The sequence below is a fragment of the Calonectris borealis genome, chromosome 14 (genome assembly GCF_964195595.1).
Source record: "Calonectris borealis chromosome 14, bCalBor7.hap1.2, whole genome shotgun sequence".
NCBI lineage: Eukaryota > Metazoa > Chordata > Aves > Procellariiformes > Procellariidae > Calonectris > Calonectris borealis.
The window spans coordinates 18043538-18059860 of NC_134325.1; positions in this window are offsets into that span (position 1 = coordinate 18043538).

Consider the following 16323-nt stretch of genomic DNA (forward strand, 5'->3'; position numbering starts at 1 on the left):
TTTAATCTGCTTCGTACTGTCACACTTAATAATTTGGAGCAGGGTCATTACTTACAACTCGTAAAAGTAATTATTTAGTAAAATATTCTTATCACTTATTTGATCTTGCTCTGCCCTTGTGGGAAAAACTTGGGTTTCTATTCCAGTTTTCTACATTTCCCAAGTATGTTAGCAGCAGAGCAAAAGAAGAAACAGATTCTCCAGAAACGTCTCTACTATAGACTTTTTAACAAAAGGATTTTTAAAATAAAATTGAATGTCACTGTGCACATAGGCAAAGATAGCAGTTGCATTGCTTAAATGTGCTCTTTAGAGTTTTAATTCACCAGGAAAACCCTCTCAGAGAAATTAAATAGTACTCATGGGAAAGGATCCTTCTTTCAGCAAGTTTTCTTGGGACTTTCAGGGCCATTAACAAGCCTAATACACTGCATTACCTTTCCAGTCACTTCTTTCCCTTTGTTGTGATACCTACTTAAAATATCAAAGCTGTGAGAAGTTCAATGAGATATTGAAAACTGAGTAACACAGGTTTTATATGACAATCCCAAATCCCTCCCTCTGTCTTTTTTTTTTAAAAGTTCTTTGCCAGCATCACTAGATGAAAAAGAAATAAAAAGTCCATGGGTGGGACATGAAGGACTGACAAGGTAAAACCAGATCAAAAAGAAGCCTCCGTTAATAAATCAAAGAGGCTAAACAAAGGGCAGAACAGAAAAAAGTGTTTTGAATCCTGTAACCTAGATGTAAACTGCCCTAATTCAACATTATTTAGCACTCAGAAGATTCATTCTTAGTCATTCTAACCTGAAGAAGAGGGAGGGGGAGAAGCAATATTCCTCTGGTGGTATCAGGAAAAATGGCAAGGTTAGGAATCAGTGGACAAAATCAACATATTTTTCCTTGAGACAGCAAAAAGTGCTAGTTCTTGATGTTTCTGATTAAATGTTAACATTTGGGTTCTTTTTTAGTGTGCACAACTATTGGTCTAATAAAGCTAAAGAAGGAAATTGGAAAAAAGGAAGTGCAGATGTAGCTCTGAAAGTATACCTAGATAATTTGTTAACTATCATTGGACAGAAATAAATTCCTAGAATATGAGCTGGAGGTGACAAGCCTATCACATGTCGTTTAACCTAAAGTCAGTTCTATATTTTTAGAATTAGCTTTCCATCAGATCTTTTCCTTTATAACTGTTTTGATCACCAGTGTGACTAGGTATAAGATGCAATCGATAAAGCTGCCAGAACCACATAGTGCTGAGGCAGCTATTAAAACAAAGCAAGGAAGAACGTTTGTAAGAACACTTTATGATGCTGTGATACCATCCAGCACATATTCCATGCTATGCATAGGTTTGTGATCCAGCAAGTCAATTAGCTTTCACAGTCCTGGTCCAAAAATTTCTTTGTCAAGGTTTACAACATGTTCTGAATTCAGACTAAATCCTGACTTCCCGTTGTTGGATGTCATACATTGAATCAGACTTTATCCTGAGGTTTTCAGTATCCAACCCAAGTCTGATGGGCTGAGGACACAAAATCCAGAAATCCAATCCAAATTGCAGTATAATATGCATAAAGCTTCGAAGAGTCAAAATAGATTCACATAAGCATAAACATACAGAAATCTTGCATGACTCATGACATATAAATATGAATTGCTGACTTTTTAAGAGCATATCAAATACAAAATTAACATATTTCCACTTTGAATACATATTTGGTGGAACTGAAGAAATGTATTTCCTTATGGTTATATTTTTTAGAAAAAAATTAGCAAGTGTCCTCTTTCCATTGATACATTCTGACCAGTAAATTTTGTTAGTAAACGTGTGAGACTTCTGCAATGCATTGCTGTTTGTATTCAGCTACTTAACCCTGGGAATTCTTCTCAAAACCAAGCTGAGATTCAATCTGTATAATCCCATTGAATAAAAACACAGAAGTGAAGATCTGATAATCCAAATCCAAGCATGCCAGGCCTAACTTTTAGAAACTAATATTAAAGTGCCTCGTTGCTGTAAACAGAGGTCTGCACCTGCTGGGTTTATTTCCAAAGATACAGGTATAAGCCTTTGCAAATGCCTTTTGCTTTACTTATACATTCTGTAATTTGACTGATCTCAATTTGAAATTGAAGGCAAATCTTTTCTTTTTCATCAATAATCTGCTACATCTTTTAAAATAAATATTCTTTTGAACATGCTTATCAAATTAGACATCCACTATGGTTCTTTAACAACAAAACCGTTTTTTTTAACCTGACACTTTAAGGTGGACTTGATAACCCCTAATCCTCAACTGCTCCATAATCTTTTCTTGTTTTGTAAATTGCCTTTAAGAAAGTAACCTAGACATGTCTTTGATGTGGGTTTGTCCTTTATTTACTACAGCTTCTGAAAACCTTTGATAAATTAATCTCACCAATAGAATAGCAACGTGTAATTCATACTTTGATGCCTGCTATTGAAGGAACTGCTATTCACCACTGCTACTCAGTGGGTTAGAGGTTCAGGAGAAAATGCACAGAAGGCATCCTCATTTAAATGGTTTCATATATCCAGATGAGGAAGACTTTTTGTGTGCTTGAGAAGCAAACCATTTCTTCAATAACCATTTCCAGATACTTATACAGTACTGTTTCCTGCAGTTCTGCATCTGTGCCTGTGTGAGCCACTATGACTCAGCTTTCAGAAACAGTGGGTTCTGGGAGATTTTTTTTATATAAATGTGTATGGTTACAAATAAAAATAGGCATTTAAATAAATATAAATGTGTGTATGTGTCTGTGTGCATACTTCACTAGTGTTCAGTGGGACTGTTGCTGCACGTCTTCCTGCAGTATTTCAAGATGACCTGTTGTACAGCTATTTACACTCTGTGAACTGACACATTTCAGATTAATCTGGTATTTAGCTCTGCGAAAAAGAAATCTAGTTCACATGACATATGGCACACAGGCAATTTTTAACGTGTGGAACCAGATGTACTTGCCTGAATCAGAAGTCGTCGAATCCCCAGTACCCTACAGGCTGTATTTGTTTGAATTATATCAGCACTGCCATGGTAAATTGTCACTATGAAAAGATAATGTATATATGCACACAGTAAGTGCACCCGGCCAAATCTGCTTTTATTAGCCCTGCATCCTAGATTAGCGCAGCTCAAACATGACATTGATGATTGCGGGCCATACCTTTACTTGCAGCGTACTTGAGTCTGAAAAGGACGTAAGAATCAGGGCTTTTAGCATCTTGTACAATTAAACCCTTAGGCACAGTAGAAACTGAAAGTGAGTATCAGTTGAAAACAGAAACTTGATGATGCACTGTTGTTGTTGCCAGCTTATATAAAGCAATATGCCCAAAAGCCTCTTAGCAATTACGCAACATTTGATTTTGTTCTTAATTTTAATAGAGTGTCTTAAAGTTATGATTTAAGTGCTTAGGGTTTTCTTTTCAGAATGAGCAACATTCCAAAAATATTTGACACTGAAAATGGACATAAACAACATTATAATTAGGCAAAGTCTATTTTGGGAATGTCAGAAAGAATGTCAAGAGTCTGTTGGGCCAGTGCCCAATGTCATCATTTGGCATAATGACTCTATTCATCTCATTTGAATCCAAGATCACAACATTTTTCTTAACTGTAGGGCAAAAGACAGGAGGCCCTTTCTCACATTCTTCTCCCCACACTTTGTAATGATCTTCCCTTTTAAGATACCCTCTATCTCTGCCTTTACTTGTGTTCTCGTCTTATGCCTTTCTCTGTGGCAACAGGGAAAAGTTGCAAACTTTTCCAAAAATTGCAAATGCAAATTTGAGTGTGAAAAGCTAGGCCTTTCACTGTGATGTCTGCTTACTCTCAGAGAAGAAAAAAGCAGAGAAGAGAAGAAAAAAGAGAAGAAGAGAAAAGAAAAGGGAAAAAGACACTGCTTGTCTTGCTTAATTAGTAAAAATGCTGGTCATATCAAACAGTGAATTTAAGATGATTTATGTTTGCATTTGCATTGTAATAAAAGGCAGCTAAAGGAATTTGAATTTTTTTTTAGTTTTCCCTCCTCTGATGGATGACTTTGGAGACTGTCTTGTAGTATTCATATTCAACACCTCAGATTATCAAACCATTTAATCCAGAGTCTTCTGCCTCTAGGAAGAAAATTTTTTTACTGTGAGGGTGGTCAAATATTGGTCCAGGTTGCCTAGAGATGTTTTGAAATCTCTGCCCTTGGACATATTCAAAACTTTACCAGATGTGAGCAAGCTGCTCTAACTGGACTTCCTTCAAGTAGGGGATTGGACTGGATGACCTCTGAAGGGGCCTTCCAACCCAGGTTATTCTATGGTTCTGTGCTGCTGATGTACAAGATGACTAAAAAGACACAGTACTTCTCCCTCACACAGCTGTGAAACATAAGAAAAGCATGATGTCTTCTTCTCTATAAATCTTTGGAAGTCCCAGTGAAGATAACAGTACTAAACACATTTTTCATGAAGCTGAAGGAGTTGTTCATTTAAATTTTGAAGTTAGGTTGCAGATCTCTTGGTTTGGTTTGGTTTGTGGATGTATGGATACCTGCCTATTGGCTCAGATCTTAGATGATGATGCCTCCAAGTGCTGCTGCTTCTTCCTTTTTACCTTATTTCCTTTCCATGTTTTTACCGACTAATTAGTAATTCAAGTTCAGCAGTTACCTTTTTTTTATCACTTATATGAATTTATTTGCATCATGAGTTGAATAGTTTAGTCACTGGTATGCATCTTTTTTTTTTCACATAAAATAAGGAAACAATTAAAGTTTGCTATAAGGAGAACTTCTCAAGAACAGGTCCAGCTGATAAGCAAATGTGGCAGACAACTCCCAACCACTGTGATGACATTTCTATGTCTGCTAATTAACATGCCAAAGTCCAAGAGTCCAAGAAGATGATAGCATATGTAGATATATAGATTAGATTATAGAGAGATATTAGGTCAAGCTAAGTGTTGTTAGCAAAGAAAAGGATATTCCAGTACGATCACATATTTAGAAGACTGGTAAATGCCAGCTAACTTATCAGCCGAAGATGCCATCAGTAGAAAAAAAATTGCTCCAAACAAAAACACTTGGAAGTGTACTCTTTATTATTTATTTATTCTTTTTACTTTTTCCATACAGAAAAAAAAAAAAAAGAAGAAATGCTTAGATCAAGGGCTAAGTTCTATCATGATTTATGATGATACAAACCCAAAGTTAATTCATCCAGTTCTGACTTCAGTCATAGGTTGCATCTGTGATAAACTTAGCACAAAGTGAGGTAGCTAATACACTCTAGTGCCGTATGTGGACTCTTGCCTCCCAACTTTACATGCTGCAGTGAAGGCTTCTACTTCAGAGTTATCATCTTTATTCTCCTTAGAGGTATTGGAGAGAAATAAGCAGAGTTTGTGATTAAATCTGATTCTGAAGTTAGTAATTTAATTGTAAGTAAGAGGAATGCCAACCCAGACGTACCTGTTTTCCTTAAGTCCTTGTAAAAAAGGGATTCAGAGGTACAAGTGTGTACTGTAGACATCTGAAGCAAGGTGAATTGAACCTCATCTTCTGCCCATGAATGAACAGTGTTCCACAGAGCAGTTCTGGAAATAGAGGAAGGTCCTTCATGCCTCTGGAGCACTCTGGCCATGTCTGTATTTCTGGGCCTGAGTCCCTGTGCCTGGCTGCAAACCACGGCTGCATCTTTGCTCCCTGGCAGGGTGAGATCGGGACGTGAACCGGCCTGTTCTTCCCAATCCTACCCTACTTTCATGGAAAGGAAGTCTAAAGAAGCAGGGCACACAAACATCTGGTATGCTCTAAAAAAGGAGAAGGCCAAGACCCTGTGGCAAGCACCATTAGGTGCAACTTCAGTCTAGAGAGAACATTTGTATGAGGCAAATATTGGGCTGTAAACACGCACTCCAGTCTTCTGGGCACCAGAATCTCCATCTAGATGACCCCTTCTTTATGCTCCTCAAAAGCCAGATAAATCCACTAACTTCAGATGATTCTTTCTGGTGTATCAGCACAATCAATATCTCTGCTGACACAGATGTTGCACCAAAGTAAGCTGAGGGGAATTTGGCCCTGGGCTGTTCCGCTCTAGGGCTGTCAGAGGGATTGCTATTTGAAGTAACAGCACAAGTTGTGAATTTCCTCGTCTGCAGACGTAGACAAATGAGATGGGACAACATTCTCTGAGCAAGGAGCCCTTCGTGAAAGGGAACTGGAGAAGTGGAAAGTCTGCGCTCAATTACATTAACGAGATAAATCATTTATGTGCCTCGAATCGAATTTGCTGCATGATTTAAGGGCATCATCACTATATGCAGTGTTGTCATTCCTTGTTAGTTGTTATTTCCTTGTTATTAATTCTAATTCTTATTGCGTCTCAACTGTCCATGCTCAGAAAGAGAAGTGCTTGGGTTTTCTGTATTCTGTTGCTATGTAATGTGATATAAAACAAGTTTGGAGTGTCTCCCTGAATGCATGCAACCAAAACTAGGCCACAAATCCCTTCCGCTGCAGCTGCTAATCATTAAATCATGGACCTGTTCAAGAAGCCCTATATCCTTATGTCAAACTGCATGAGAACCTATAGGAAGGTATTCATATGACAACTAAGAAATCCCCTGGAATATAGTATATGTGCATCCTCTTCATACTTTTGATACAAAAGTCTTTTGGTTTTAATAGAATCACTACAAAATTACGAAGAGGATTTACATGCATGTATATTTGAATGTACACAGAGACAGACAGAAGGAAAGAGCTGCTATTATTTTAGTAGAGCTGGTCAGAAAAATTTAGTAGAAATGAGAATTCTAAAAAAATTGAGGGGAGGAGAAAAATTAATATTTCACAATTTTTTGTTATTTTCCAACTAAGATTTCTGCAGATGAAGCAGGTTATTTTTCTCAAAATTTGATTTTATGTTGTATTTTTAGAACAAATGGGGAAAAGGTAATTGTAGACATCGTGTTTTCAATTTCAGACAGTGTAATTTTAGGCATACTATTTATATGATTGTAGTTTGTACTTTAGTCAGCATGTTTTTCCTGAGATATTAAAAACCTTTTGATTTAAAAGAAAAAAAATTAGGCAAATCTGCAATGAGATCAGCCTCTGTGTTATCAACCATTTGTAAGATTCAAAAATATTTGCTAAGATTCAAAGCTATTTTTACCAGGCCTCATTTCCTGATACAGAATTCCAATTTTCAAGGAATTCTTATTCAAACACATTTCACTTTTACTGAAGTAATTTTGAAATCAAGAATGGTTTATGTTTTTTCTTAATACATAAAAGTCATAAATATTCAGTATCTTTTTTAAGGAACGTTTTAACAATGTGCATATCCTATTATAAAACTCACTGTGTTAAAATACCCTTAAACTTTAAAAGTAAGAAAAAAAAAAAAGAAATCCTGCACTATTTTATGGAAATGTTCTCAAAATAAAAAGGACAGCCTGCCTTGCAATGAATATTATGTCACCAGCATTACTTGAATTGAAAGTATGAAACCCTTAAGAGAGGAGAATAAGTACTGTATCAGTAAAAACACAAACTGCAGCTGATAAACTGTGGGATAAATGTATATATATTTAACACATTATCTTTTTACTCAAAGGCATGCTGGATTCTTTGTGTCCCACTGCTGCAGCCTGGGGCAGGGGAGCTGGCTGGGCTATAATTCTGGGCACTGGAACTGCAGCTCCCACCGAGCGCAGGGCTGCGGCAAGGTGCTGTGCTGCGCAGGGATCCTCTGCTGCAAGAGAGAAGGCAGCTAATGCTGGTGGCTGCTGCGAGACAACCCCAGCAGCAGGACTGTGCATCTCTCCCAGTGCAGGGCTCTGCCGTGCAGGAAGGAGGGACACCTGCGAAGAACAGGTCTGGTGCCTCTGTAGAGCTCTCGGTTATGATGAGGACTCTCATTTTCTTTTCCAGCTTGTCAGAGCCATGATTTTTGGCAGGTGTATACTACCAATGTTAGTCTACCTCACAAGGGTGTTTGCTAGACTCAGTTAATTAATATATGTCATATTTTGAGATAATTAGGAAGTGCTCTATAACTGAATTCCAGTCTCTCTCATCATCTGTAGGATTGTTTCTACAGGGAGAGGATTTTGTTGTACAACGAAAACCAAAGAACAGGTTTTTATGAGACTCAAAGAGCACAGTAAAAGTAGGACAACTCCGAGTGCTTTCTAACATGTAACAATATTGATCTGCTGTCACTGACATCCTACTGCTGCAAGCAGAATGACTAAGCAAAGGCTGTTTATTTTCCTATAGATCAAAGAGAGGCAACAAAAGAGATCTCCCCAAAAGGTGGTTCACTGCAGAAGTCAGTGCTCTTATTTCCCTATCTGATCAGCAGATTCCTTCAGCTTGCATTGATAAACCCGGCTGCTGCTCAGTCAGCCTCAGCCCTGTCATCAGTCTTGTCGGACAAGATGCCTGACTCTTCCCAGGCTGCATGGGAGAATAACAGTGTTGCTCTGGCATAGCTAAAATACAATAGATGGGAGCTGGAATATAAAGTGGGGAATTCCTCACATACCTTCCCATTTTCATGGACTATTGGCAGCGAAGAAGGAAAAAAAAAAAAAAAAGGCGCACTTTGGCATTCAGCCAGATATTTCATTCATTTTCCTTTTAATTGCCTGAAGTCACTCCACATTGTGCTAGGGTTCCCCCTCCCCGACCTCTCTTTTCTCTGCATCCTTTCCCTCCCTCCCCCTTGCAGCCACCCTCAGCCCCAGCAGCACTGCAGGAAGGCCGGGGCTTCCTGCGCAGCTTCCAAGAAGGGGAGCACCTGGGCGCCCGCGTTACTGGGATGCTGCTCTCTGATCCGATGCAGAACAGGCCAAAATCCCTCTATGGGGTAGCAAGTGCTTGCTTTACCAACATCGTCAGCCTTAGTATGTGGCATAGGACCATGTCATTAACTTGGGCAAACTGTCGTAGTTCTGTGGAAATCAATGAGACTGCAACAACATACATCAGCTGAAGGTCTTTCCCTGGGTCTTTACTTATATTCATTATCCAAGGTGTCTTCCTTAAGGCTTTAACTAAATTCCAAATCCCCACTGCAGTCTGCTTACTTAAATTCCCACTACGTCAATTATCTAAACCAGTCCCCTCTCCCAGCACCGCACTGCTGTGTAGTGCTACTGGGATGTATTACATAGAGTTGTTTCATTCAACTTTGGAGCAGTTTCCATTTTCGTGAATACAGTGGGTCTTGCAATGTCTCTATCCTCAGTGAACCTTATTTAATATTTGAAAAAAATGCAGGGACAGAATGTGTGAGTAGTAGTATTTTTTTCTGTAGTCAAAGAACCTTAACCAGCAAATTTGTTATTTTTTTAAGTATGCTGAAGAGCAAACCTCTCAAAGACTTCATCTAACATATTTTAAAAGACTGCTTTTCTATAATAATTTAATGAAAATGCATTTTAAAGAGCTTTAAGACAATCTTTACCTCCAAATCTTTATATAAACAGTTGGATATGTTTGTATAACAATCATTTCAGGACAGTTTAGAATACCTCCACTGTTCATTAGGGATCAGCTCCTTAAATATCTTACAGATCAGGATCTTTTCCCAAACAGTAGTCAATAAAAAATTGTATACTACTCAAGTAGGCAAAAGCCTATTTGATGAAAAATAGACTGAAAGCAGATATGGTTTTATTTTGATTATATAACAACCTCAGTTTTCTGGGAAATTCTGTAAAATTTAGGAAGAAATTAATATACTGGATTTTGCATTTTAAGGTGACATTCTGGGTCCTGGAGTAACTGTGGTTTCAAGTCTAACATCTGCATTCAATCTTTATTTATCCTAGTTGTTAGTTGCCAATTTTATGTCAGTGAATGATACGGTGACACTCTCTATTGGAAAGGTTGTAGCAGAATGAAAGAGAAGAAGAGAAAAGAGGGGAAATCTGCCAATGGATGGAGGGAAGAGGAAGACTGTTGTCTTGTCAGGAAGTACAAATGTAGAAAAACAAAACCCAAAGTATTGTTAAAGGAGTTTATATTCTACAAAACTTCAAGAAAAATGCTTGCAAATCCAGGTTGGCCAAAATATTTTTTTTCCTCAGATTATTACTCAGGTTCTTGCTGTATCTAAAGTCTCAGTCCAGTCTTAAATGAGACTGAGGAACTTGCATGAACACCAGCGAATGAGAGCACCCTTGATTCTAGCCAGGAGCTAAATCATTTGCTATACCTGCATTACCTGGCAGAACCTGGGTGGGGAGCAGAGCACAGCCCAGTCCCTATCCCATGCTCTTTACCTTCATGCCAGCAGCAAGGGGGTACAGGGAAGTGCTCTTCAGGTGCCCCCAAATCAGGGGCTGCCACCCTGCATGCAACTGGAGCCCAGTGACAGCATCTGCCCAGCAGTGAGCCCCTGACATCGAAAGACTGTGGTTGCAATCTGTGTTTGGCTTTCAGTATGAACTCCAGCTCGTTCATGAAGTACAAAGATGGCCTGTTGATTCATATCTTAATGTTATCGTTAGAAACACTTTCTTAAATGAAGCCTAGATAGAGAACTGCCACAGTTGCACGGCAGATGGGGACAGCACTGCATTGGGCAGTGATATGTGTTCAGCCACACTTCTATCAAGCTGCTGCCAGTCACGGCAGCTGGGGAGACACTGCAATAGAGGATTTTATCTTCTGTGTTTCCATTAGGCTAACGAGAGGAAAGCTTGCTTGGCTTCCCACCACCGTGCAGCCTCACCTCCCCGTAATAGGACAGACATCACCTACAAAGTGGGACTAACTATGGTAAGGATAAAAGGAACAATCAAAAATGTGGGATGTTCAGCTATTTTACAAACAAGATCTATGAAAGTGTGACAGAAAAAGGATGGAAATGCAACAAGTAGCTATAGAGGGAGAAATTATGCAAACTTTCAAAAGCACTGCAGTGATGTAGTGTTTAGTGGGCTCTTAGTAAGGGTTAGTATTTGTGCACTGATTATATCTCTGATTTACAAAGCACTTTTCATTCAGAGATCTACAAGTGTCTCACACACACTAGTGCCAAAGTCACCGCATTTGTCAGTAGAGCCAGCTCTGGAATGCCATTAAAAGCAAATGCTGTCTAATGTTCTACTTTTTAAACAGAAATATCAAAGAGAAGGAAAAAAGAGAGAGTTAGAGAGATGGGGAGGAGGGAGGGACGAGTCAATTGCTTTTGCAGAAACTGCAGTTTCTTTCAAAAAACCTGTCATTGACATCTTTCCCCAGAAAACATTTTGTCATGCACATCAGTGTATGTCTTTAAGGAGATCAATCTAGAGAAGGAGTCAAACCACCAATCATCATGTGACAGATTTTCAGATGGTGTTCTCATCAATCACACTGATAATGAGGTGGCAAATTGCTGTCTTATAGCAAAACTAGAAAGACAACTACCCCAGTAGGTGTCAATGAATATGTCAAAGGATTGTCCCTAGGGGAGTCTGAGAAGGTTCTCAGAAACCTTTTTGTGAAGCCTGAATGCAGAATACTTTATTGATCACTAAAGAACTTGCACTGACATGCTATTTCCCCATGACATTTGAACCACCAATTTCCTAACTCATGGTGAGTATCTACTTGGTAAACACTTTGGGAGTTTTCTTTCACCTTTAGATATACTAAAAAATCTTGGTTTAATATTAGCTTAGTCTTTCCTCTCCTAAAGAACATCAAAAGCAAAATTTTACAAGTTATAAGCAAGCAAAATGCCTGAAAATGCTTAATGACCAATAATGACTGTGACCAAGTAATAATAACTCAGAATTAACTTGTTTAGATTATATTCTGAGCTATTTTCTTAGGTTGACTAGTATCTTATAGTCTGTCTTCTTAATGAAGCCAGTAGTCCCGTTTATGGAGTAGCCTGCTATTAATCTGCAGAGCTGGGTTATCAGTATAGTGACTTTTGAAGATAAAACGGTCCTTTTGTCCTCCATTTCCTAAGTCTCTTAGCATCTGAATTAGAGCCCAGTATGCTCCTGCAGCTCGAGATCATGCAGTGGTGAATTGCCATCACTCCAGGTTGTGTTCTAGAGAGTTTTGGTGGCTAACAGGCTGCTGTTTACCAGGTCTGAATTTCTGCATGTCTTGTTTGTCCAATTTTCAAGCAATCATGGTAATGCTTATTTTCTCCCACTTTTGTCAGAGTGTAAACAGTATGGACTGTCCTTTTCAGTTGTGAGGCAAATAATATTGCAAAAAGTGTAATAGTGAAAATTTTACACACTGCTTTGATTGCCCTTGACTCAATTGTGAGTCAAATTTCACAAGATTTCCCTCAATATTTACATGAAAAAATGTGTCCAAACTCCTTCTGAGATAATTTGAATAGTCTTTAAGTTTAACACTGCTCAGTTTTGGTAAGAAAATGTAATGTGAACAGATGGAATTTGTTTAAATTTTTCTTGAAAAACACTTTGATAAAAATCTTAATTTAAAATCAGTTACAAAAAGAAAATATCCATCCAATTAATAATATTCTACAAAAAGATTCTATGCTGAGAAAAGGCCATGTTTCAATAATAAATATTTTAATGCAAACTTTTCAATTCAATTTGGGGTTTATATTGTGCCTAGTACAACTGTTTCTAGTCTTGAGATTAGTAATGCAGAATCATACCTGGAATAAGTTTTCTAATATCCATTTGGGCTTGCGGGGCTGAGGTCAAATGCATTGGGGACATAGCTTCACTTCTGTATAAAATGGTTGATAACTCATAGTACACATGGTAAATAAATGCTATTATCTGGTATACCTTAACATTGCAATTATATGCAAACCCTTGGTATAAAAGCACACAGATTTTACACGTGCAGCTGCCTGGGGTTACACAAGCTTGGGGTTGTCCCACCTTTGAGAATATTTAAGCATTCAAAACTACTGAAACATATTTGGGTTTACATTCAGCTTTTGTCATATCAAATTAAACATGTGCAAAGCACATGTAACAATAAGAAATTGTAAGTAATTGCAAGCAATAATAGTGCAAAGGCAAAGAAGACCCAAGCCCAATGTATTCTCTGTGTACCACTTATGCTCTCTTGCTGCCAAGTTTTGCCTAAAATAAAATGAGGCATCAGCCTAATTTCACATGCATCTTCTGTCAGAAGACAGTTGTGAAAGTCCGAGCAAAGCAGTCCAAAAGATTGTTTTGCAGAATGTCAAAAGTTAGAAACTGGAACAATGTCTGGAATTGTTCCTGCTTCCAACCTTTGACATTCCATGAAACAATATACTGAAGCACAGCTCTACTTCAACATTATGAGTAATGTATTTCAAAGGGTTTATGAGCCTTATCTAATTCCAGTTAGAGTTAATGGAAAAATTCCCACTGAACAATAGTAATAGTAAGTGTAGTCTTGTTGGATTGCCAAGGGGCCAGCTGTGAAAGGACCACTATTGTGCTAGACACTCAGCGGAGCAGTAGCAAGCTCAAGTCCCAAAGAATTTATGATCTAAACAGACAAGACAACCCCATGGGGAGGGAACAAAATAGTCCAGGAACTGAATGGCATCCCATTATACCATGCGTAATTGAGTCATATCAGTATTAGTATCTTGGATCTTAATCTCCCAATTAATACAATTGGCATTAGAGACTTGAACTAGAGCAATCCCAATTGTGTCTTAATTGGAATTTTTTTTTGGTTTAAATTTCCATTGTATTTGGGGCTCTGTTCTTATTCCTTTAGTTTCTTACCTGGACATTTAAGACATGAACAATGTGTCACCCCAGATGGGGTAGCAGGTATATTTTTTGAAGGCAAGGGACATCAGAGCCTGAGTAACAAGCATTACAAGAATGTCAGTGGCATGTACCTTGGCATACGGAGTAGCTCTTCATATATTTACTAAAACTCAAAGAAATCTGCTGTGATAAGTGCTGCTGAGACAGGTCTGCCATGGGATTTAGGGTTTTCCCTTTCACGCATGCCCAAAAAAAGCAGCAAGGCAGGCGGTGTGAAGATCAGTGACACTACTGCCATCCCTAGCCAAGTTGGCTGTCCTCCTTTCGGACAGCTTGGACGGTGGTGAGTCTTAATCATATAACATTGTCGGCCATTTAGACTCAGGAGGGCTTTCTCTCCTTCTTTTTGCAAATTTCATAAATACTTTCAGTATTGGGCCTTTACTTGGCTAAATGTGTATAACATATGTGCTATGGCTTCTGTAATGATCAACATCAGCACCCAGGAAAAGACCAGGTCCCCTAGCGATAAAATCTAAATCCTTTTAGTTTGAGTGATGAGAGACATATTATCAAGGATCCTTTGAAAGATATGCTTGCAGTATGGTCAAAGGAGACAATTTGGTTTCATCATTATAAAAACTGTGAGGCAATTAGGTGAAGCATGAGACTTCTTCAACTATTCCTTTCCTTAAAGGCTCGGGGTGGGAAGAAGGAGGCCAAGGAGGCATTAAGGAGGTTGCTGTCCTGAGCCTGCATTAAAGCCCCTTCAGATTCTCAGTCACGTTGTCCCAGCCTGAAAATTTGTAAGAATTTTGATACATTATAAGCAGTGAAAACCCACAGCTGCTATTCACATCCTGAAATTAGTCTCTGCCCAGAAGACTGTCTGGAGGATTATGTGATCCTTTCTTGCCACCCACTCACTCTGTCATTTCCTAAACTCTGATGTTTTTTACAACATCTCTGGCAGTTAAAAGAACATATGTACATGTATATCCCTGGAGCAGCCTGCAAACATGTTTTTAGAAGTACACAAGAAGACATCTATTTCCTAGGTCAACCAAAAGTAACCGGCTTTTATTGTTAAGGGACTCAAGGGAACACATGTATCGCTGTCAGCTTCTCTCCACACCCGCTCTACGAGATGACTACAGAATCAATTTAATCAAGAATGAGGACTGCATAATTCAAGAACAAGGTCAAAAGTCTTGTGTCTACAGGAAAAGTGCACTGGTTTAACTTCAGTCAGTTTTTAAATCAACATTATTAAAGCTTGGTTAAATAATTAGGTAAGTAGATTAATACCACTTCTAATTTAATTTAAAGCTAAGCTAATTTAAGACAAACTAATAGCTGCTCTTTTACGCTAAAATGAATATTTTCCCACAAGAGTTTGCACTGATTTACTTAAATCAATTAAATTCATATCCTAGGTCAAACCAGTGCAACTTTCCCATGTAACTAAGGCCTTAAAAAAAGGTTTTTAAAGATAGATATCTCAGCTAAACACTTAAGCTGCAGTCTGAATCCTATTGAAGTCAATGAGACAGGAGAGCATGCTGCCAGCAAGGCACACACTGAAGTGTGTTTTTGAGTGGCTTCATTCTGCTCTCAGGAACAAACGTCCACTTCAGTGGGAGTCATCTTAGGATCATGGCAAGTTAATATTTTTATTTCTTCCATGTTGGCAGATGGAGACTAATCATAGTTACTTTCACATTAACTAGTCTGAATCATTTGCACCAGTGTAGCAACAACCTAACTAATGCAGGGCTCAGGACAGACTATAAAACCAGAGGTATCCACAGAAATATTCAAATAACTACCATGTGCTGAGTGGTCATGGCTGCCCTGCTATCCCCACTTACGCTAACTAGTACAATCATACAAACTGTTATATTTTCCAGCAGGATAGATGGATGTTGCATGGTAGGTATGGGCCCAGCTGACAGTGAGTTGCTCCACATCCTCCTAAGCCCCAAAGTTGTGTTCCAATGTCTTTTATGTGTTGTTTCTATCTCTGTTTTTTCTCCTTAAACTCAGGAGAAGCATACATCATTTCATAGCTTAGCTTCTTTTTTTTTGTGGTCCTTGCTCCCTCCGTATGACTTGCTCCCTCCGTATGGGTAATAACTGTTCTCTTCCACTTTCAGTCCTATGCTTATGCTGTGTCCTTATCCTTCTACATGCTCATATGAATTGTAGTTAAAACAAGTGCAGTACCACAGCTGCTTCCAGCAATACCATTTGGGATTTGCACCTCTTCTCCATGACAGCAGGTCAGCTATTGCTAGGTGTTTGGGAATTCTTGTGCCAAAGGAGAGGGGCTCAGCTCTCCCACAAAGCACTGACAAAGTGTTTTCACGTACTACAGGCCTCTTACTCAGACACTCAGTACCATTTGTATTCCAAGTAACAGGAAATGATGGATGCTTTGAATATGGTGCATCTTTCATACAAATCACATAGTTTGTGTGTCGTAGTTAGACCTTGGCAGTACAGAGGTGAAAAAGCTCTGGTGATCAAAGTAATTTTTTTTCTACTTCTTTTAGGGAATGGCACC